We start from the raw sequence: 22,498 nt of genomic DNA, 5'->3' as shown, positions 1-22,498 counted from the left end.
GGCTCACCTGTTCTACATACATAGAAAAACTTAGGTAGAGAGAAACTAAATGCCTTGTTAGGTGACAAAGCAGGTTGGACTGAAGGATTGTGGCTGGAACAACCAAGGTGCCAAGTGTTCTGCTACCCAGCACCTTATCTACAATATTTCCTTCCCAGGCTCTAGATAACTCAGCCTATTTAAAGCCCATCAGAATATCAAGCAACCAGTCTCACAAACCACTCCCCAATGAGTAAACCAGCTAGTGTTTGTAAAAGGCCCAATTTGTTGTTCCTGGAACAGCGTTTCGTGTTGTGGGGGGTGCCAGAGCAGGACCAGACGGGGTCTCTGTCACCGTGGTGCTTGTAACCGAGGTGGAGAGACAAGACAAAAATACATGACACAATTCCAGAATCTGACAGAATGTAATAAAGTGCTAAATTGTGTGGTACAGACAATTAGAGAACAAGACAGTGTATAATAAAGTGCTAATTGTGTGGTACAGACAATAAGTATAATAGGAGTTCAGTGAAGGGATGGATGCGTGTGGGCTGTAGTCTTCAGGGAAGGGTTCTCATCATGTCAGGCTGCCGTGTTCATCCAGTGCATGATGGGAAGCTGAATATGAACTAGAAGATGGATTAAGAGCAGAATCACTGTGCTGTACTGTGTATCTCTTCTCAGTCTGGGTGAGGACAGAAAAAGAAAGAATTCTTTGAGAGGTGGCATTCTCCATTTAAAACAAAAATCAAATAGAAAAATACCTTATTTTCTTTATTAATTGTGTAACAAAATTTCCACAGAAACATAAAAGCATATTTTAAATTGAATAATGTCTTACATGTACTAGGAGAGTTCAGTGTTTAAAGAAATCACGCTGTAAATTCTTTTCATTAATGAGGAATACCTTCACATGATAGATAATCACTTACTAGTGATCTTTATACAAGATTCCTTAGAGCAAGTAAATAGTCTTAAACACTATTGGTGAGACTAATAAACGTTTTGTAAGGTAATTTGGCTATGTGTACCTCAAATCTTGAAAATGTGCATATTCTTCAGTTTATCCGTTTTACTTCTGGGAATTTATCCTAAGGATGTAATCATGGCTGACTGCAAGAATAATTTTCCTACAATGGTAATTATCACAGAGCCTTCAAATAGAGGGCTGATGAAGTAAATTAACACAAATTTATAAAATGCTTCCCTAGAAAAATATTTAATATGGTGGGAAATATTCACAATATATAGAGAGATAAATGAATAAAGCAAATTTAAAAACTTGTAGAGTATGATTTCACTTTTGTTAAAAATATGTTGTATGTGAAGAAACGTATCCGAGTGGAGAAGATATTGTGATTTTTCACTTCTTTATGCTTTTGTGTCATTTCCGAATGTTTTCCAAGCTACGTGGTTAACGCTAATAAAACATGTATTCTCTGATTTGGTTCTCTGATTTAATTTGTTTTGAAAGGTCGGGCAATCATACCTTGTCATTCAGTGAGTTTTCTTAAAACCTATTTTAGAGGGATTCCCACAGACCTAGGAGGTGGAGGTGGAGGTGGGTTAGAGCTAAGGATGTCATGCAACAAAGACATTCTGGGCCCAGCAACAAGCGTCAGAAGCATTGTTCCATTCTCCTTTGAATCAGAAATAATTCCTATTTAGCAGAATGTAGAACTTATTTTTGTGAATACACATCAAGGTAGGAGATATTTGGGAGGCAGGCACACTTTATGAAGCTCATACAATGTGAATTTTTTAGCAGCAGAGCCTGTCAGAGGGGGCAGAAAACCCAGGGCATGGATTAATCTTTAAGACTTCTAATATATATATATATATATATATATATATATATATATATATATATNAAGAACAGAAAGTAAAACTTCATTTGGAGATTATATCAAAAGTCCTGCCTGGAAACTGTGTCGGGGATGTGGAATTATTGAAAAAACTCAGAAAATATTTGGAAAGGATTTTGGAATTTTTGGCCCATGGGATTTTCCTCGTTTGAAGTGAAAACAAAATACACTTTCTATTCCGAGAACTTTATTTATAACTATTTTGAAAGGGGCCTTTCTCTGAAACATTTCAACACAAAAGTGCTTTATTTTCTCATCTTATGACTTGGTGTCTTCCATTTGCTAGGTTTTGACTAATCTAAGGTCTTAAAATATGCATGTTTGAACCCCCTTTAGTTAATAATTTTCTATTTTTACTTCACCATCTAACTTCTCATCTTTCAGTTGGCCCAGTGAAAATAAAATGCTGCAAAGTCAGAATTTTACTTCTTTTTCTATACCCCCAAAATATAAAGGAAATCTTTGGGTATACATGTTCTTCATAAGTCAAATCTTAGCTAAAACTGGGACATGTTTGCTTTTCTTTGAAGAATCCATCCCTTCAATCCAAAAAAGAAAACTTCCTTTTGCTGAGATGGGCAGCAATGCAGACGTATATATGTCGTGGTGAGGACTTGTTTCTGCATATTCCCTTGTCTCCCAATTAATTTGGGTGAATGAACCCCTCTCTGCTCCATAGTGCTGTACTCAGCTGGAGATGAGGGGCATATACAAAGTAATTAAAGTATTTCTGACAAGTGGCAGACAGCCGTTTCCTCCCACTACTGTCACATACAAAGCCTAGATAAAATGTGGCAGCAATTACTAATATGCATCTACAGCCAGTATTGAAGAAAGTAAAAGAAATAGTCTAATTCACAGTGTGAAGAAAGGAACTCAGAGCCAGTGCGATAAATAGCTAATGTTATTGGACCTGCACGTAGATCCTAGAATCTATGGGCTGGGGTGTCGAGGCCCATGTGGGGACAGGGTATGGCCTTAGGCCATGTTTAGGCTTGACACTGTGACTAGGGTTGTCAGATTTAGCAAATAAAAATACAGGATGCCCAGTTAAATTTGAATTGCAGATAATGAATACATTTTTAAATATGTCTCCAAAGGTGAATGGGATATACTTATACTAAATAATGTTTATCTAAAATTCAAATTGAACTGGTTGCCCTGTACTTTATCTGATAACCCTAAGAGAGACAGAATTCACTATTCTGTCAATAAACTGTGGAGCCCAGGAGGGGTGCCTCATCCCTGAAGAAAGGATTAAAGAAAATATTGACAACTGTTGGGAGAAAGCAAAAAAAAACAAAAACTTGTAGTTGGTCTCGGGCTGTGGGTGGGAAAATATGTGTCCCCTGTGACTCACCATGAGTAAACCAAGGATTAAAATTTATACAACCTATGGGATATAGAAATCTCCACCTGAGAAATTACCATAGAAACAGGTCCAGGACCTTTGAACCCTCAGAATTTCACTGGAAACAAACCAACTGCTGTGTTGGGGTATTTCTACAATTTAAGCACACAGATATTCACTGGGATAACCATCCCTGCTGAAAATGAAGACGAAGTCAGTAAAAAATCACAAACCAAATGAGGGAATGAATCATCTTGAAGGAAAAACCGTAGATAAATAGGAAAATTAGCAACATAAGAACTGAGTTAGCTTTAAAAATCTGAAAGACGTTATAAAATAACTATCTTTTAAATGTCGGAGACATAGGAAGGCCTAGAATGGTTTATTATGAAAAAAATAGTATGTTTACTTAAAAAGAAACCAAATAGAAATTAAAAATAGATTTGTTGACATTAGAAACTCAAAGCAACATGCTAAGTAGCACGTTAGACATTTGAAGAGAACAAGTGACCTGGAAGAAAGAATTAAGGCAATCACCCCAAAAGCAACACAGAGAATAATGAGGTAGAAAAATATGAACATGAATAGGAGCAACGGACATTAGAATGAGACGGTCATGCATGCATGTGTGTACACGGATGCACACACACACACACACACACACACACAAACACAAACACATTAAGGAAGGCATACGGAAAGGGGTGAGTAGAGAGAACAGAGATACAGTTGTTAAGATATAATAGAAGTTGCTTTAAAGAAAGGCCCTGCAATATAGAAATCTAATGAAGATGGAAATTTCTTTTTCTCCCGTATAACAGTCCAGATGTCAAGGGCTGGGATTGTGGCTCTGTTATTTTCAATTTGCACCTTCTATTTCAGGATCCCACATGGCTTCTTTAGCTCTACCCCCCAGGTCTGCTTCCTAGCCAGGGGTGGCAATTGGGGGGGGGGGTTGCAGGGAAAGGAAAAGGGGCCCGCATGCCTGATTCCTTTAAAAGCAGTATCCAGAAGATACACATATCATTTCTCATATCACACAGCTATTAGGGAGGCAGGGAGAGGTTCTGACTATGTTTCCAGAAAAAAAAATAAACTTGCTAGTTCTATTCTCAAAGGAAATAGAGAAAAATGGATATTAGCGGGCAACTAGCTGTTTATCTCACAGAGATGTGGCAATATTAGAAGGAGATCACGAAGGGCAGTTTCCCAGAATTGATGAAGGTCAGGGGCCCTATCTTACATGTCCCAAGCAAGATAAATTAGAATAAACCTGAAATTGGGCTGATGTTATACACTATTAAAGTAAAGTAAAAGTATTAAAAAAACAGATTAACACAAAAGAAGGACAGGTAGATCAATAGCAAACTTCTTATCAGCCACAAAGATACTAGAAAACAATGAAACAGTATCTTCAAAGTGTCAATGAAAAATAACATTCAATCTAGAAATCTATATCTAACTGAACTATCGATCAGGAATGAGGGAGGGGTGGCTGGTTAGCTCAGTTGGTTAGAGCATGGTGCTCATAACACCAAGGTTGCCGGTTCGATTCCCACATGGGCCAGTGGGCTGCACCCTCCACAACTACATTGAAGACAACGACTTGACTTGGAGCTGATGGGTCCTGGAAAAAACACACTGTTCCCCAATAAAGTTAAAAAAAAAAAAAGAATGAGGGAAAAATAAAGGCATTTCCTGATAAACAATTTAAAAAAATAGAATGTTGCTGAAAAAACTACTGAAGAATATACTTCAATAAGACGGGAAGTGACTATAGAAGGAAGGTGTGGGATGCAAGAAACAATCCCGTGTAATATTCTTGAAAGTAATTGCATTTAAAAGTTTATCTCACAGTATATAAAGCAAAAATGTGACAGGATTATGAGGATGAGTGGTACCATGGAAAGCACATCAGATCAGAAAATATGGGTGTGGTCTCTGCTTTGACACTTTATTTCTCAGAACTTCAGGTGAGACTAGATATTTCTATAATTTATTCTATCTTAAAAAAAACCCACAATAACAACTCTGATTCATCAGTTTTATGGCCTTGTGGTATAATCTTTCTGGTTTACAACGTGGGCTTTGGATTATGATAGTCCTGGTTCAATTCCTTGCTCTGACTAACTTTGTGACCTTGAACAACTTAAACTCCTAAAGCTTCAGTTTCCACATCTGAGAAATAGCAAAAATAATACTCAAAGTTCTCTAAGCAACGAAAGCTGACTTTTGCTAAATAAATGAAAACGCGTTTTATATTTAAAATGTTGGGTGGATCACAGAACTGCCGAGTGGCCTGGAAAACTGGGCTTGAGGATAAACCTGGAGGCACAATACCCCAAACCACGCCATAGATCTAATGGAAAACTACTGACTCTCCACAGCTGCTGCTTCTACGTCAGAAATACACCATTGCAACCCTGGGAAGTAGCCACCCCTGCTGCTGCCACCACAAAAGAACAAGCCATTTCTGCCTCCCCTTCACCATCAAAGATGCCAAGATGGAAGGCCCATGGAGAGCCTCTTTCCTCTTGTTGCTTATTTATGAATCAAAATCGTATGATGGTGTCCCTAATTGGCAGTTAACTAATTCATGTGCCTGAACCCCAGCTGCAAAAGAGGCTGGAAATTTGCATCCTGATTCCTGTGTTGGAGTGGTGATGACTCATAATTTGAATATTTCCCCCAAATAAAGGAAGGAGACTCAAAAGATGATAGGCTGCCATGAATAGGATAGATGCCTACTGGAATAATAACATCTACTGTCCAGAAATTGAACCCCCTTCTATGTTTGGGGCATCCGCCTTTTGTGAGCCCTGCAAGGTGAATGGTCTTCATCCTACAACAGAAGCCAAAAAAAGACCAGAACCTGGTTTGCTTGAAATTTTGACATGAGGTTTAGTGCATGGACATGAAACTTGCCCTGAGCTTCATGACTGTAAGAGTGATGCAAAGAAGCGTGCAGTTTGGTAGTCATTCTATGGCAGCAGTGTTGATGGCTATAAAGTCCATGTCCAATATCCAGCAGCAATGATAACAATAGAGTGTACAGTCCTCAGCTCTTATTATTGTGGTGGACATCTTTTTTCTCATCTGCGAATGCATGCACCTTACTATGTTGGGGGTGTGTAAGCACTAACTGACAACAGCATAGGAGGACAACCTCTGAGAACCACCAAGCACCTCATACATACAAGGCATTATTCTCCTCCCCTATCACAAGCACCAGCCTTGGTAAATAGCATCATGTTTGGAGTTCCAGAGGAAAAGAAACAACCTATTTAAACTCGAAGGGAATAGATAAAACGTGAGAGGAAACAAAGACATAATGGTCAAACATTCATTTGACCATTATGTATTGAAAGGTTAGCTCCCTGAGGTAAATGACGGACAAGTTGGTTGTTCCTTTATTATATTACCTTCAATGTGCAATTGAGATGTTCGAATTCCAGCTGTAATATGACTTCAGAATATATTTGTTTGAGGCTCCAAATAAGGCTGATTCAAAATTCTCTGGCATATTAGTGACTCTCAGTTCAAAAAGCCCAAGGCTCCTCATTGTTAGAACCTCCTGTGGTGGGAATGTGTAGCTGATACATTACGTTTTTTTTTTTCTTTCTGTCCTCATAGTGTTATATCTCTATCATGGTCCCCATCTAATAATTATGTGTGTGGTTTTCTTTTCGTAGTATTTGGAGCAGAGAGTAATGGCTTGGGGAACCTTGGGCTCTTTGGGGGCTCAGTCGGTGGTGTGCTAGTAAGCCAGCTTTTGGAGAGAAACAAAAAAAATCTTAATTTATAACATTTGTCAATTTCCAGGGTGACTGAACATGGAGGTGGGAAGAGACATGCAAAGTCAGCTCTTGCCCACTGGAGGCAGCCAGCTCCAAAGCACAGCACTGGCAGTTTGCATCTTACATGTTCACTCTTAAGATAAGAGAAGCCCACGTGGACCATCAATCACACTGTATAATTTTATGTATTTCAAAGCTAGCGCGGCCAAAGAAAAGCAGGTTCCTAATTAAAAAAAGTTTCACTCCAAGAAAACCTTCATGTCTATAGTCCCCCTACACTTCTTCAAAGCTTGCTAATTTAAATGAAAAGGAGGCCAAGACATTTCTTTCAGCCCTAGAGTCAAGAAGATGGCGAGGCCTCTGTTCAGAGTGGAAGCCCTTTCCGTGACATCAGGTGTGAAGAGGCCTTTTCCGACCCCATATTGAATCATTGCTTACATTTATAGGGTGCTTTGCAGTGTCCATCATTTGCTTCTCCACTGTAAAGAGGAGAAAGCTCATCAAATGGAAGAATTAACATTTGAGTCTTCTGATTGCAAATCCGGTGCTTTCCCCACCCATCCACTCTGCCTTCCCATGGCGGCCCAGGTTCCCTTGGTTCCTCGCTTGCAGTCCAACTCAGACAGGATGTTATCTTTTCATTGCCAGGAAGCTGCTTGTTTCATCATCCCCTTCTCACTTTCACAAGGGGAAGTTCCCTTGGCCTTCCACGGACTACTTATTCTTAGTGTCTCCTTGGATTGCATTCCTGCCAAGGCCCTTCTCCACTTATGGATGGACTGTGACTAACCACTCCTTTCGGCACTGTGACAAATCCCATGTCCCAGCAATGCTGGAAGAGTACAGTGCTTGAGAATCTGCCGGAGGGAACTTTAAGGCTCATCTCTAGAGATGACACGTGCTGGGCCGAGCTATTCTGCTGGCTCAGGGATAACATTAATCTACACTGTTAATGGTGCTAATAAGGAATTCTTATGATACCAATGATTATGGTACAAACTTGGAGATAAGTCAAATGAGGTGAGGTTTTGAACTTAGAAGCAACCATAGCAACAGCAATCACTCAACAGTTTTAAGCAGGGACAGGGAAATACTGACTGATGGGAAGCTTGAAAAGCTTAAATAGCACTTAATGAATGCGTTCATATGGTAGCCAAATATTTATTGTGCATTTATCATGTTCATGGCCCCATTGTAAGGCCGGAAGACTCAAAGGGTAGAATGATGGTCTTTGCATTCCTCATAGTTTTGCATGATGGCAAGGCAGACATACACACCGATTGCTGTCATTGGATGTGGTACTTATTACAGTAGAGACAAGGGCAATCATGGAGGAGGATGTGTGTCACTCTGCCCAGGGGAATGAAAGACCCTTCACATGGGTCTAAAGCTGGAGTTAGGATTTGAAGGACAATAATGACACCAATTCTGCAGTGCTTACTATATTCCACAAACTGTCCCATTCTAAGCATTTTCCGTGTACTAACCTATTTAATTTCCCCCAAACCCTACAAGGTTGGTATAGTTTCATCCCCACAGGAACCTGAGTCACAGAGAAGTTAAATAACTTGCCCAATGTCACCTAGCAGGGGAAATGTAGGGCTGGGGATTTGAACCCATGCCACCAACCTCTGCACTATACTAATAAGATTTTCTGGGATTATGGGGCTGGGTGGGGACAGGAAGAGGGGCGTGGAAGACATTCCAGGATGAAAGAACAGCATGGGCAAAGGACCAAATATGTGAAAAAAATAGGACATGCCTGTGACTTTGGCTTTGAATTTTGGTGGGAAGGCAGCATACAGCCATTGATCAAGCTTCTTCCATCACAGAAGTTTTTCTAGAGAATATTTGGAAAGGAATTTATCAACACCCTTTTTGAAGATGGGAGTTTTTAAATGGCTGCTGTCCAACAGGTCACCCTGCAGCGTTGTTGGCTGAGGGTTATTTTAAATGCATCCCCAGAAGAAGGATACAAATGACTTGATTTTCCATCATTCCTGACATTGCTTTATTTTAATGCTACTTGCGGCCAAAATTGAATCATTGATTTCCACAGAAGACAGTTCACATTTCTGGAAGAAAATGCTTTGGCATAACAACAAAGGGATTCCTGATCATGGTCCAAGTTCTTGCCAATGTCAACTAGTGATCACCATGTGAGACAGTGTGCTCCATACTGTGCCTCACCACCACCTCAGGACATGTGACAAGGATGTATGTGCTTTGGTGGCAAAAACAAAGTGTCGCAGTATTTGGCCCAGAGCAGCACCAACATGGAGGATGACCCGGCTAATTCCATGTTTCTGGGGTAATTTTCTGCTCTTGATACACTGAAGGATTGGTCATTCATTTATTCATTCAGCATTTTCCATGTGCCTACTGTACTGAAAGCTAGTACTACCAGTGAATAGAGCTTACCATGTGACAGACACTGTGCTATGCACCTTAAAATTATTATCACACGGAACCCTCATAATAACCCCACGAAGTAAGATATTAACATCCCCAGATGAGACAAGGGAGAGTTTTGAAAACTTGCTCCATCTCTCATAGCTGATTGAGCTGGCAGAGTTTGATTTTCATTCCAGACAGTCTTAGTCCAGAATCTGCTGTGCCATGCTATCTCCTTATGTCTGAGGTTCTGTAGTCAGCATGGTTAGGGGTACAAACAACAAATTGTAATCAAGACAGAGTGAGACGGGTGTAGAACACTGGTTCTCAGTCTTTTGCCTGTATGTCAGCTGATATGCATGTGTGAGATGCACCGTTGGAGACAACACCAGCATTATGCATAATTCTACCCCTTTCGCTCCACCCTCCTGCCCAAGGGAAGCATATTAGATTCACATGAGCGAGACTGACAGTATTATAGTAATGTCATTGAATCAGAACTAATTATGAAAGTGATAAATCTTTTGCACATTTTTGTACAAGAAGACAGTGGGTACAAATCTCAGGAACAAAGGTGCGACTAGTGTTATTGGTAGTCCAAGGGTCACCTTAGAAAGCGTGGAAATACCCAGTGAACATTATTGGAAGGAATCAGTGAAATTCAGCAAAATGGAACATTTATTTGGCACGGATTTTGCTAACATTTGCAAATACCTTCATGTCTTCAGATTTTAGCTTAAAATTGTCTTCTTTCAAGGCTCATGGACTTATAAGATCCAAGTGTTTTCTAGTTGCCTTTGCAAATGAAATAAGAGTTCTCTGCATTCCTCCCAAACTATACAGTTGGAGCTGGGGTTTAGTGATAGCTTTCCTCCTCCCTGGGGTTTAGATGGTGAGACTCAGAAAGCTGTCCTTAGAGGATTCAGCACAGAGAAGGAATAAAAGGATGCATCACGACAGTATTCCTGGAAGCTAAGTTCAACAGACCATGGTTAAAGTCAGCTTGCAGTTTTATTGGCTGAGAAGGTCATGCCAGCTGCTTGTCAACCCCACAAGATGATGGATGTTCCCCAGAATTTATCAGCAGAAAAGATAAATGGGGAAAGATGATAACTCCCAGAGATTCCAAAATTCCTTTCGCAGAAGTGAGTAGTGAAGGTGTGGGTGTCAGATATGAATGAACCCCTGGCATTTGTGTGGTGGCTGGCAGCAGGGTCAGAACCTTTGCACTGTACCCAAGAGCAGCAGGAACACCTCCACTGAAGGTGCAAAGAGACAGGTGAGGAGAAGGCTCCCATGGCCAATCCATTGTCATTCTAAGCTGAGAATTTTAGCCAGTTGCTGTTAAGGAAAAACTCATTGTTAATATTAGGGAAACAAAACTCTGTGGCCCTCAGACATTTTGGAGGAATAAATATGGTTCTAGGGATTGGAAATCCTACATGGGCTCAGGCATGAGGGGCAGGAGTTCTGGGGTTGTGAAACTGGTGAAGGGCTATGTGGGTGCGAATCCAGGCATAGCTGGCTACGGAGGCAGGAAAGGTGGCTTTGGGTCAGCCATCTTGGATCTTGATGCTAATTTCCTTCCTTTCTTCTTCTCTCCCCTTTCCCCTAGAAAGACAGCTTAGAATAAAAATGTTGGAACCTGCTGTTTTATTTTTCACTCAAGAAACAGATTAATGAGGGCTGCTGGGTTTAATCAATGGTTGTCTTATTCAGCTTAGAAAACACTCTTCTGGGGAGTGGAAAAAATATTGGCAATCACTCACCTTGTGGAGAGCTGCATGATTTTGTAAGTGGTTAAAGGAACAGAATTTAGAGAAGCCTGGGTTAGGATATATTTCTCCAGCTGGGTTAGGATATTTCATATCCATGACCTTGAGTGGTGGCTTCCCTTCCCTTGAGCCTTAGTCCCCTCACCCAGGATGTGGTGATAATTGACAGTACTTGTCTCTTAAATTTGTTGTGAAATTGAGGAAGAGTCCTGTGTGTTGGATAAATGTTAACTCTCTTCGTTAGTTATCAACATATCTTTTCTCTTCTCATCTTTTCAGAAGTAAGAGAGAGACGTGTATTTGGTTTTGAGTTACTTGAGTTCTAAGCTCCTGCTCCTGGTTTCATTTCCTGCTGATTGCTTTCTGAACCCCTGCTTGTCATTATTGAATCTAGAGAGTTAACATCACCCCAATTAATTTCTGTCTGGGGAAGCCCCCTCTCAGGACTCCCCTCTCTTTCTTGCCTTAGAAAGTTAAAAAAAATGAATTGATAACATAGGGAAATTTGCCTTAATTTCATGAAGAGAAGCTGTCAAATAATAATTTGAATACTTATTATTTGTTGAGCTGGGTCAGTGTTAGTCACCCTGACATAGTTTGCGCAGAGATGCCATCTCTGTTTTAGGACTATGTAATCTAAAAGAGAAAGATGTTCTAGAAGCCCAGAGTCAGCTTTCTGTCCATGAACCATGTGTAGTAACTCCCAGCTGTTGTGTTAGATTGCGTGAGGACTTTATTCAAGCATTGCACCATTTTAAACTCTTGTAGCTTGTCTCTCTATTTCCAGGAAACAGGAAAACATTAGGGTGCAATTCAGAAAGCAAAAACTATTTCAGGTATTTTAAGTAGAAGGGGGATTAATATAGGCGATTGGCTGCTCCCAAAATTAGTGGAAGAGTTAGGAGGCATGGGCTGTAGACTGGGCTTCCAGAATGACTCTTAGAACTTTTAGAATTTGCCCACGAGGGAAATGACTACCACTGCCTCCATTAGGAAGGGCAGTCAGAGGCTGGAATCACTGACTTTCCCGACACAATGGCATACATCTTGAGGTCAGAAAGACAGCAGTAAGAGAGGCTATTGCTATTTCTCCCTCAAATTGTCTGGATGGTAGAATGTGGAATCTGGTAGTCTCCATTAACCAGCCAGCTCTCAACATCTGTGAAAATGAAGACTGAATGCTGATAACACTAAAACCTTCTCTGCCTGTTGAAAACAACAAAAGCAGCAGGAAGATGGCTTCCACCCCACATCCACCTTCCAAATCTTTTCTGAGTACATCTAACTGGTGGAACTTAAGTTATATCCAATCCCCTAGCTAGAATCTGGAAAAGGTAGTGTTTTGCTTCCATCCTCTGTAGCATTGGAAGGCACCTGGAAACAAGTGAGGACAGATTCTGAGCCACAATCAGTCAAACCCTGCACACCACACCACCTCAGTTCCATTATATGCACATTGAAATGTCTCCAATTGAGCAACATGTACTCAGCAAAGCCAAATGGGTTCATTGAGGGAGAGAGGGAGAGAGATTTAAATAATGGTGGGCAACTGTGGTCAGCTCTCCCCCAGGAGTGAGCATCAGATCTGGAGTGAGTGTGCGATGAGAGACACGGACTTTCTGCTCCCTCTGCAGATCTCAGCTCCCGTGTACCTCTCACAGTGTGAGAATTTTGCCCTTCTAAATCTGTATGCTCTGAGGACGTGAGTAGAGAAATTAATGAGTCATAGCTTTATCATAATCTGGCCCCGGACATAAGGCCAAACCCTTTGTGTTTCTAAGGTAACACGGTAAACAAAAAAGTATTCTAAGGGTAATGTTAAAAAACTGTTCATGATTGTTCATCTTTCTGGTTGAAATTTTAGACCCCTACGCCCCACCCAACCCTATATGATATGGTTTCCTTGTCCTTCACTGAGACTTCAGCAAGAATCAAATCAAATGGGAAGTCACGTGAAAGTATGCTGTAAACTGTCAAGTCCTATGTAATATCAGGTGCTACTATCATACATAGTGCCTTCCATGTAATGGGTACTTTTAACATTCTGCCCAGTTTGTTTTATCATTCTCTCTCTCTCCCTCTCTTCCTCTTCCTCTCTCTGTCTCACTCCCCATATATATAAAATCAAAAAAATTAATAGGGATAAAATTTAATAGGGTTAACTGTAAAGTCTTCTGTATAATTTGTGAAAATTCATTTGCAACACATATAATGTGCACTGTGTTCTCACTGGTGTGTCAGGAGGGGGATATAAAGAAATGACCAGTTTCTGTGCTTGGCCTCATTTAATAAAGGATAATAAGAAATCGTAGGTCTTTCGTAGAATAGAGTCCCAAGTAGAGAATTACCTGGATATTATGCCAAACGTATACTTTATTTAAATATGTTTTACCTATTATAATATTTATATATGTGTTTTTCTGAACCATTTGACAAGTCTCAGAAATCGTACCCTTTTCTCCCTAAAATACTACTTCAGTATGTATTTCCTAAGAATATTCACTTAAGATATTTAACAATGACGTGCTATTATCTAATTACAGATTTTACATTTTCTGAATTGTCCCCATAATGATTTTTGTTTGTTCGTTTGTTTTGTTTTGTTTTATAGCAGTACTTTCTGTCTGGTCCAGGATCCAATCCAGAATCATACAACTGGAATAGTTTTCTGGCCTTTCTTTGATTTTCATGACATTGACATTTTTGAAGAATTTAGGCCAGTTAATTTTTAGAATGTCCCTCCAATTGGGTTTTGTCTGATGTTCCCTCATGACTAGAATCAGATTATGCAACTTTGGCAGGAATATTAAATAAGTGGTTAATGTCTCGAGCTAAATTGAAAACACAATTCGCCATAGGTTCACTAAGTGGTAGTTTGAAGATCGCTGGATAGGGAATTAGCCTAACATGGAAGCCAAGTTCTGCCCCTAACCATGGGATATTGAGTTACAATAATAAAAATGATGATGATGACAGTAATAATAACTTTATTTGGCAATATGCAAAGTGCTTTTACATTCATTATCTCATTTAATCCTTCAACGATCTTAAAGGTAAAAATAATTCTGACTTTACAGACGAGGAAACTTGGGCTCAGGGAGATCAAGTTCTTTGCACAAGGTCACACAAGTCGGGAGAGGCAGAGCCAGGGGTCAAACCCAGGTCTCAAACCAGGCAGTGAAGCTTGTGCTTCTTAACCCACGTGCTGGAATGATGTTCCACATGATATGTCATTGAGGAAATGCACATTAACACAATAGGTTTCACTACATGCTTATTAAAACAGTCAAAATCTAGAACATGGACACCACCAAATGCTGGTGAGGATGTGGAGCAAGAAGCATCCTCATTCCTTGCTGGTGGGAATGCAAAATGGTGCAGATGCTTTGGAGGACAGGTTGGTGGTTTCTTACAAAATTAAATATACTATTAACCATGTGGTCCAACAATTTTGCTTCATGGTACTTCTCCAAAGGAGTTGGAAACTTATGTCTACACAAAAACCTGCACATGGATGTTTACAGCACCTTTATTCATAATTGCCGAAACATAGAAGCAACCAAGATGCCCTTCAGCAGGTGAATGGATAAATATCAGGTTCCTAGGACAATGGAATATTATTCAACACTAGAAATAAATGAGCTATCAAGCCATGAAAAGACCTGGGAGAAACTGAAATGCATACACTAGGTGAAAGAAGTCAATCTGAAAAGGTTACATACTGTATGATTCCTACGGTATGACATTCTGGAAAAGGCAAAAACTGTGGAGACAGTAAAAAAAGATCAGTGGTCACCAGGGGTTGGAGGCGAGGGAGGCAAGATGAATAAACAGAGCACAGAGAATTTTTAGGGCAGTGAAAATGCTCTATGTGGTACTATTAATATATGATGGATACATGTCTTTATACATTTATCCAAACCCATAGAATGTACACCACCAGGAGTGAACCCTAATGTAAACCATGGACTTTAGGTGATAACGATGTGCCAATGAAGGTTCATCAGTTGGAATAAATGTACCCCTCTGGTCTGAGATGTTGACAGTTGGGGAGGCTATGTATGTGTGGGGTCTGAGGGGATATAGGGAATCTCTATACCTTCCTCTCAGTTTTGCTGTGAATCAAAAACTTCTCCAAAAAAAAAAAAGAAAATCTTTAAAGAAGAAAGTAAGCCAAGCCACTGGGATTCTCAATGGTATTTAAATGAAGCAAATTGGAAGAATTTGCTAGTTGTTAGAGGAGGAAGCAGATGGGTGGCCGGCAGATGAGTCACGTTAAAGGCAACTTTTCTATAAAAAGGCACTTGAGCTTCTGCTACTGCAATGTCTAGACCACCTTAAGTTCAAATCCATGGTTCTACCCATTACTTCAGGAGCCCCAGGCCTATTATGGCTGCATCTCTTGGATTTTCCTGAAGTCCCCTTAAGAAGCCCTGTAACAATCCCATCTTACTTGAGCTAGCTTGAGTGGGCTTCTGTTGTCTGTTATCATATAAACCAAACTACAATAACACACATTCACTATTTGAAAACACCTCTTCATCTCCTTGAGATATCCCTTTTCGAAGCGCAAGACACCCAATTCTAGCAGCTAATCCTCATGCCGTGTGTCCACTCCCTCTCTTGGTTTTTTCTTTCTGGACCATACAGTTGTAACCCTCAGAAATGGACTAATATGAAGGCTGCAATTGGAGGCTATTTCTACGGAGTAATTTGAAGGGAAAAGAGTGGGTCCACCAGCCTCAAAATTTCTTCCTTACCCCCTGGCAAGACTCTTCCTCAGAGCCTTAAAAATGTTTAAAAGAGTGTCCTTCCAAGGGCTGTAATATACCTGGGGTCATGACTAACTGCCAAGAGCAAAGCACGGTGCCAATGAGGAGGAGAAGGTCCCGGGAAAGGCAGTGAAAATCAGTGGTGGACGAAGCGCCAGTCAGGAGCTTATCCTAAGCCTGCTTCGGCTTGAAGACATTTCAAAGAAGAAGCCCTGGTGGAAAACTGTGTCCCCCAAACTCTGGGGAAGGAACAGGTGTGCCGACCGGCAGGTGACGAGCTTGCAGCAGCAGAGAGAAACTGTGGTCTCTTCCCCCTTGTGGTTGTCGTGTTTAGGTCAGTACTAACTTTAGCCCTGCAGTCCTCAAATGGGGACAGTCCACTAGTGGATTCAATCCTCCTTAAATGACTGAGAATCTTTCAGCCAGAGATCAGGAGAAAGAAAAGGAAATTGTTTCATCTATTCTCTGCCTGGTGTATACTGACTTCTGGGAAAGCCATTCTCCAGTGTTTTGCAATATAAGAACACTTGCTATTCATATAGTGCTGACCTCCCGGGAGCTTGAAGTTGTCCATAGCATTTTATCAGCTACTGTCCCCTGGCATACCTGGGAGGAGGGAGAAAACAAGGGCAGCATTTTAGCTGAGACCTTAGGCCACCTGAAGGACAAGGTGGGGGAAAGAAAACCCAAGGACTTTCTCACTGTATAAATAGGCTCACAATTTTGCCCTTCTACTGGCTTCATGCTGGGTGTCCAACTACCTACCATTCTGGGATTATCCTCATTTCACCATTTATTTACCTCATTTCAATGTGGTTGGGGAAACTGAGGCACCGAGAAACCATGCAGGATGACTGCATTCTCATGTCAGGCCTTTGGCAAACCTGAAGCAAGTGTTATCGAAATGCTCAGCTACCAACGAATCCCTCCATCTTCTTCCTGGGACAGTGAACAGTGGACTATTCCAGAGCTGAGGTGGGCTGTGACTCTCTTAATCTGAGGAAGTTTGTCCTGAAATAAGTGTGAGAGTTAGAGGGAAGAATCACTTGAGCTGGAAGGCATGACCCGAAGGTGACTGGGTAACCTTCAGGCATACTCTCCTCAGGCGAACATCCAGCGAAATTCTCATCAGATCAGGCCGCCCCTCTGGGACTGGAACATTTCAAAAAGGATCTGAGAGGTGTTTCAAAGGGTGTTGGGACATAAATAGCTATTGCAGAAAAATGTTGCCTCAGAGGTATGATCACTGAATCAACCCCATATTGAATTAGCAGCAATCTGGTTCTCAGGGTAATGGAATGATGGTAAATGAACATCATCACATTTTTACCCTGTGAATGAGTCCTCAGTGCAAAAGATAAATAGCTTCCAGGTGTCTTGCCACAAGATTGAAACAACTGAGTCACTCGAGCTTGATAGAAGCACAAGTGGAGGCATAGAATCTCCTCATGATTCAGCAGCCACCAACTCGGATTGTCCCCAGTTCCAATTTTAGCATCTTTCTTTAGTCAATCTGCTATGCAGTCAGTTCCCCTTCTGTAGATGCACAATAGGAGGAAATAAGGGGAAGGAGACAAAGCTGCCGCTATCCTGTCTGAGCAGCCATCCCCAGAAAGAGCAGCCTACTCATGCCAGGAAATGCTGGTCCTGAGAGGAACCACCTGCCCATATTCCATGTCAGGGCTTTGACTTAATGGCCATTCCAGAGCATGCTTGACTGATGTGCTGACTCAGATGGTTGCCAAGGATGCAAGGTAATCCCTCAAGAATGTCTGATCAGATGGCTCATACCAGACTCTGCTGTCATGGCAGGAGGTGGAATGGAAGGGAGGGAGTATTAGCTTGAAGGACTTGTCTCTGTGATATCAGATGGATTGGATTTCTCTGGATCTTGGTTACCTCATCTGTGGGGTTAATGACCTAGAATGGTTGGGCAAGAATTAGAGAGGATAAACTCAAACATAAAAGCATGGATTATATAGTGTTCTTTGCCTATTTCATAAGCATAAAGGCATTCAATGCATTTGTGTTGAATGCTAAAACTGAGAAGTCTACATTTGTTTGCTGATGATGGGGTGTTTTTTTGAGGGTGGGTGGGTAGGCGGGGTCTATCAGTCTACAGAGGAATTTCCAAACAGATGAGTTTGGTGAAAGAACAGGATACTCCAAGGAAAAAGTATCACCTTTTGTGACTGAATTAAGAATATAGTATATGTATAGAGAGAGAGCCTCCAGAAACAATCCAGCCTTAAATATAAGGGATAGTTTGCCAGTGGGCTGCAATGTCTTCCTATTGATTGTAAAGAAAGAAAAATCATCTGTAAAGTCAGGGATCTGAAACGAATGTTGACATCAAGAGGGTAGCATTACAGGGACAAGTGCTAGTTGTCTGTACACAGAGCGAGAAATAGAAAATATGGAAAGTATCACTGTGTTTTCATTGTTGTCTAGGAAAGAGGACAGACCATCTTAGCTATGTCGTAATTCTGCACTCACCAAGCAGTTTTCTGATCTGTACTTTGCTTATTCGTCACTACTAATGAGCATCTGCTACATGCCTGGCCCTGTTGACTACACTTCGTGTATGTTGACGCACCTCACAGCCACCTTTGGAGGTAGGTATGAAGAGCCCCATTTTTAGATGAAGAAACACATTAAGGATCGTTAAGTAATTTCCTCAAAGTCATCTGTCAGAAAAGGTGGACCTGTGAGTTAAATGCCGTTCGGACTAGCTTCCAATGCCTTCTTTCTTTTCTACATGTGGCTGCCTATTAGGAAGGAACTGCTGGATGCTTCTTATTTGTTCCACTCCTGGGCGAGGGATGTCTCTCTGGCTGGAAATTAATGAATGGCCACCGTTGGTAGGACTCAGGCCTCCAAACTGGCTCACTTCTGGGTGAGCTCGTTATTGTGTTTGAATGTATAGGACAGAAACAGATCAGACCTCGATGTGCAATATTCTCCTTAAGGTAGTGTCTGTTGGCTCTGACAAAAATGGGCTATCAGTTCTTCCCCTTATCTTATAGCACTGATTAACCACTGGAAAGAGTTGTGCAAACACAGAAGACATCCTCTGTGTCACATCTTTAAATGGGAAGCACACTGGAATTTACTTTTTCTCCTTGGGAAAGCTCCAAATTGAATGGATGCAAGAAGCTTGTTATTATTGCTTTTGTTTTCACAGCTGCTGAAATAGCTCTGGCCCTCCCCATTCAATTCATGGTAACTTCAGTTGAAATTACATGTGTCTAAAGATAGGACGCGCAGGTCAGAGCTACTGAAGGGTATTGTCCTTTGTTTAAATGGGATCTGCTCATTTTAGCTCAAAGCAGTCCTTGACCCACAAATGAAAGTGAAAAGCCCACAGAACTTCCTAAATATGGATGATTTCCTCTATATATTCTCAATATCTCACATATATCGTGTTTGCATTTAAGGGGTTATTTCAGAAATTCACTGGGGGCCATGCATGGCCCCCTTTTCTTTGGGAAGGATCACAATTAAATGTCCAGATTGCAGATTTGTACTGAGGGACTGTCGTGAATTGCTTCGATGTGGGGAGAGCAGAAAGGTGGTGGAGAGAGAGGGTAGGCAAACTAAGTTGTAAGATGGCTTAGCTCAGGGGAGAATTCCTAGGGAGGCAAGCTGTCTTCAGATATTCGAGGGACTTTCTTGCCCTGGGAAGGAAAAGGTAGGCTTCCCTTTTATATACCCTAGGGGCCAGAACTTGGACTCAAGGAAGGTAGATGCAGCGAGACAGTCATGTGGGGAAAATCTTTAAATTTGAATACTTGGGGATTTTTTATAATAAACAATACTCCAGCATTAAAATTGTTTGGAATGATGAAAGAGCTGCCTCAAGAAATGTGCACCCTGTAATTGGAAGGCATTCAATCTGGGGAAGCTATGGCAGGCATTCATTCTAGCATTGGGCAAAAGGTTATGTTTGAGAACCAGAAGCTCAATTCCAATTCTAAGAACTAAGTTTATGGTTTGACTTAGATACCGATGTGAGTTGCTCTTTGTGATTCAAAACAGAACTAGTTTAACAATGTATGCTAGAGAAGAGCATGTCAATGCACTAACACCTCATAAATTTAAAATAATTGAAGGGGAAAGCCATTTGGGTTGGTGAAGTGCATTATGAAGTGCTTATAAATGATAAGAGGAGATTTTATGACTTTCAAATCCATGGATGCGTGGAATTATGTCTACCAAAGCTGCCTGGTCAAGGTCCTGCTTTAATGAATAGAGAATGATTTGTAATCAACATATCAGAGCACCAGGCTTTCTGGCCTCTGCTTAGATTAGAATTAAGTCATTTGTAGTTCAGAGCGTTTGAAAACAGTTGATCTCTTGAGCAAATAAACAGGCCCTCAGAATTTCATTTCAAGTATTTATTTGCTTTCCACCCGCCTTTTTTTTTTTCTGTTGATAGTGCAAAGGGAAGCTTCTGTTTAACTCCTGTCAAAATGTCACTATCAAAGACAAACAAAACTGCACCATGAATAAATGAGATTTGTGTGGTATTTTTGCCAGACTAATCCTCCATTTTCTAGATTGGATATTAGATTGCTCAAAATTCATGAAGGAAACTTTCTGAGGGGCTACTAATAGCTAGAATGTATGGCAAATAATTGGATTTAACATTTTTCATTCACTCATCAAAAAGAATGCATATTTTATGACCCTATTTCTATGAAATGTCCAGAACAGGCAAATCTATAGAAACAGAAAGTAGATTAGTAGGGCTTGGAGGAAGGGGAAGGAGATTTTGAGGGGAAATGCAGAGTGAGTACTAATGGACATGGGGTTTCTTTTCGAGGTGATAGGAATGTTCTAAAATTGATTGTGGCGATAGTTTGCACAACTCTGTGAATATACGAAAACCATTGAATTTTATACTTTAAATTGATGAACTTGTTTGGTGTATGAATTATGTCTGATTATGGAGCTGTGTTATGAGTTGGAAATAGTTCTCTGGTCTCCACTGCTGTTTGTCTCCTGTTAGCATGGTTGTCCCTGTTGCCAGGTAACTGCTGCTGCTTGCAAGGGCTTCTGGGGGAGTGGCCTCTCCTTGGCTGCCCCCTGGCTAGGTGACTGGGAGGGAGGCACAAGGAGACAGAGGTCAAGGCCAAAAGGAAAGGAAGCATCAGTGCCTAGCCACATAAACCAGGGCAGTTGAGATCCCCTCTAGCCTTACAGAAGTAGGCTTATGTTTTTCTCTTGAAAACATGGAGATAACAAGGAAATCTTCAGCACCTTCTCCCAGGCATAATAATCTCTGACACAAATAAAAAGGCTGTAAATGTAAAATACCTTGGAAAAGGAATAAACAATTTGACTTGTTCTTTTGTTTGTCCTTTAAAAAGAAATCTTAATTCCTCACAAATTCCAGAAAAGGTGTGTGTGTGTAGGTGACAGCTGGTGCCTTGACACCCTCATCCAAAGCATGTCAGGTACTTCATCTCAAGGTCAGCTGTCCTGGTGACTTACTGTCAGCGTTAAGGGGAAGATAAATTGTCTCACTGGACTGCAGAAGCCCTTGGAAAGCCATCTTTCAGGCTCTTTTTCTCTCACCTATTAAGCACTGATTCTCTTCCCAAATGGGAAGTAACACGCTGACACTAGGTAAGAGCAGAAAGTGAAGCAAAACAGCAGCTGACTGTCACCAGCACATTTCATTGTTCATCTGAAACTGAAAGCTCCCAGCATGCATGTGAGGGAAATAATCCATTTTCACATGGGCAGCAGCTGTGTCAGCTCAAGGGACCCTGGGAGATGATCTGGAGTGATTTCTTATATCAGGGATGGGGAGAGACCAGAGGTTAAATGCTTATCAAATTCAGGGGTGACTCCAAAGCAAACCTTCCATGAAAGAGAGAGAATGCCCCCTTCATTCTGGCGCTTTCACATCTTTCAATATCCCTGCCATTAACCTTCAACTTCTTCCCCTACAAAATGCTTCTGAAAGTGTCTCCCCGGCCCTCCAAGTGAAGTGATAGCCTCTTCCATTCTGCCCCAGCCACCTAAATGGCCCTGCTGTCCATCTCCGAACTGGATCCCAGACTTATACTTGGTTTCAAGGTCCTTTATTAGTTTACTCTTGTTGAGCAATTGCATAGTCTCTCTCCATCGATACATGTTTCACTGACGCCAGTTAAAACAATTTAGTCTTGATTTCTTGATCTATTCCTTCATTTCCTGATTCCACATTTTATATGAAGTATTTTTTATCGTTCAAACAGATTGACTTCTGGCATCAGAGTGGGGACTGGAGGAGGCATTTGGGGGCACAAAGGCCCTTCGTAGGTCACTACGCCGTGCTTTTTGATACTGGTGATCCGTGTCAATTATGAAGCTGCTCAGAGTGAGTGGATGAGCTTTCAGATGGGTCTCTTGTGAATATAGAAATGAGAGAGCCAGAGCAACAAATAATTGCAAACTGGTGCAATACGTCTGTGTAGAGGCATACACTTCCTCAATGTCAGGACTGGTTCTTGGTAACGATGCAGGACTGGTTCTTGGTAAAACTGCAATGGGGACAAAGCCCTCTCCCCCTTCC

The 22,498-nt window shown here is 41.1% G+C and overlaps 1 protein-coding gene and 1 non-coding gene across 2 annotated transcripts in view; both read left to right on the top strand.

Moving 5' to 3' along the window:
- The first annotated feature begins 4,688 nt into the window (after window positions 1-4,688).
- TRNAM-CAU (transfer RNA methionine (anticodon CAU)) lies at window positions 4,689-4,762 on the top strand. Its single transcript has one exon. It is a non-coding gene; the product is annotated as a tRNA-Met (tRNA).
- A 12,789-nt stretch (window positions 4,763-17,551) lies between these two features.
- Window positions 17,552-22,498, top strand: part of RGS8 (regulator of G protein signaling 8) — an 87,527-nt gene continuing 82,580 nt past the window's right edge. The window contains exons 1-2 of the mRNA XM_019635577.1: window positions 17,552-17,687; window positions 18,385-18,548. The gene's annotated coding sequence lies outside the window, so the exon portion shown is untranslated. The remainder of the gene's footprint in view (window positions 17,688-18,384; window positions 18,549-22,498) is intronic.

This window comes from Hipposideros armiger, unplaced genomic scaffold (genome assembly GCF_001890085.2).
Source record: "Hipposideros armiger isolate ML-2016 unplaced genomic scaffold, ASM189008v1 scaffold_22, whole genome shotgun sequence".
NCBI lineage: Eukaryota > Metazoa > Chordata > Mammalia > Chiroptera > Hipposideridae > Hipposideros > Hipposideros armiger.
Note: the sequence above shows the minus strand (reverse complement) of the source record. Positions and strands in the feature narration are given on the sequence as shown.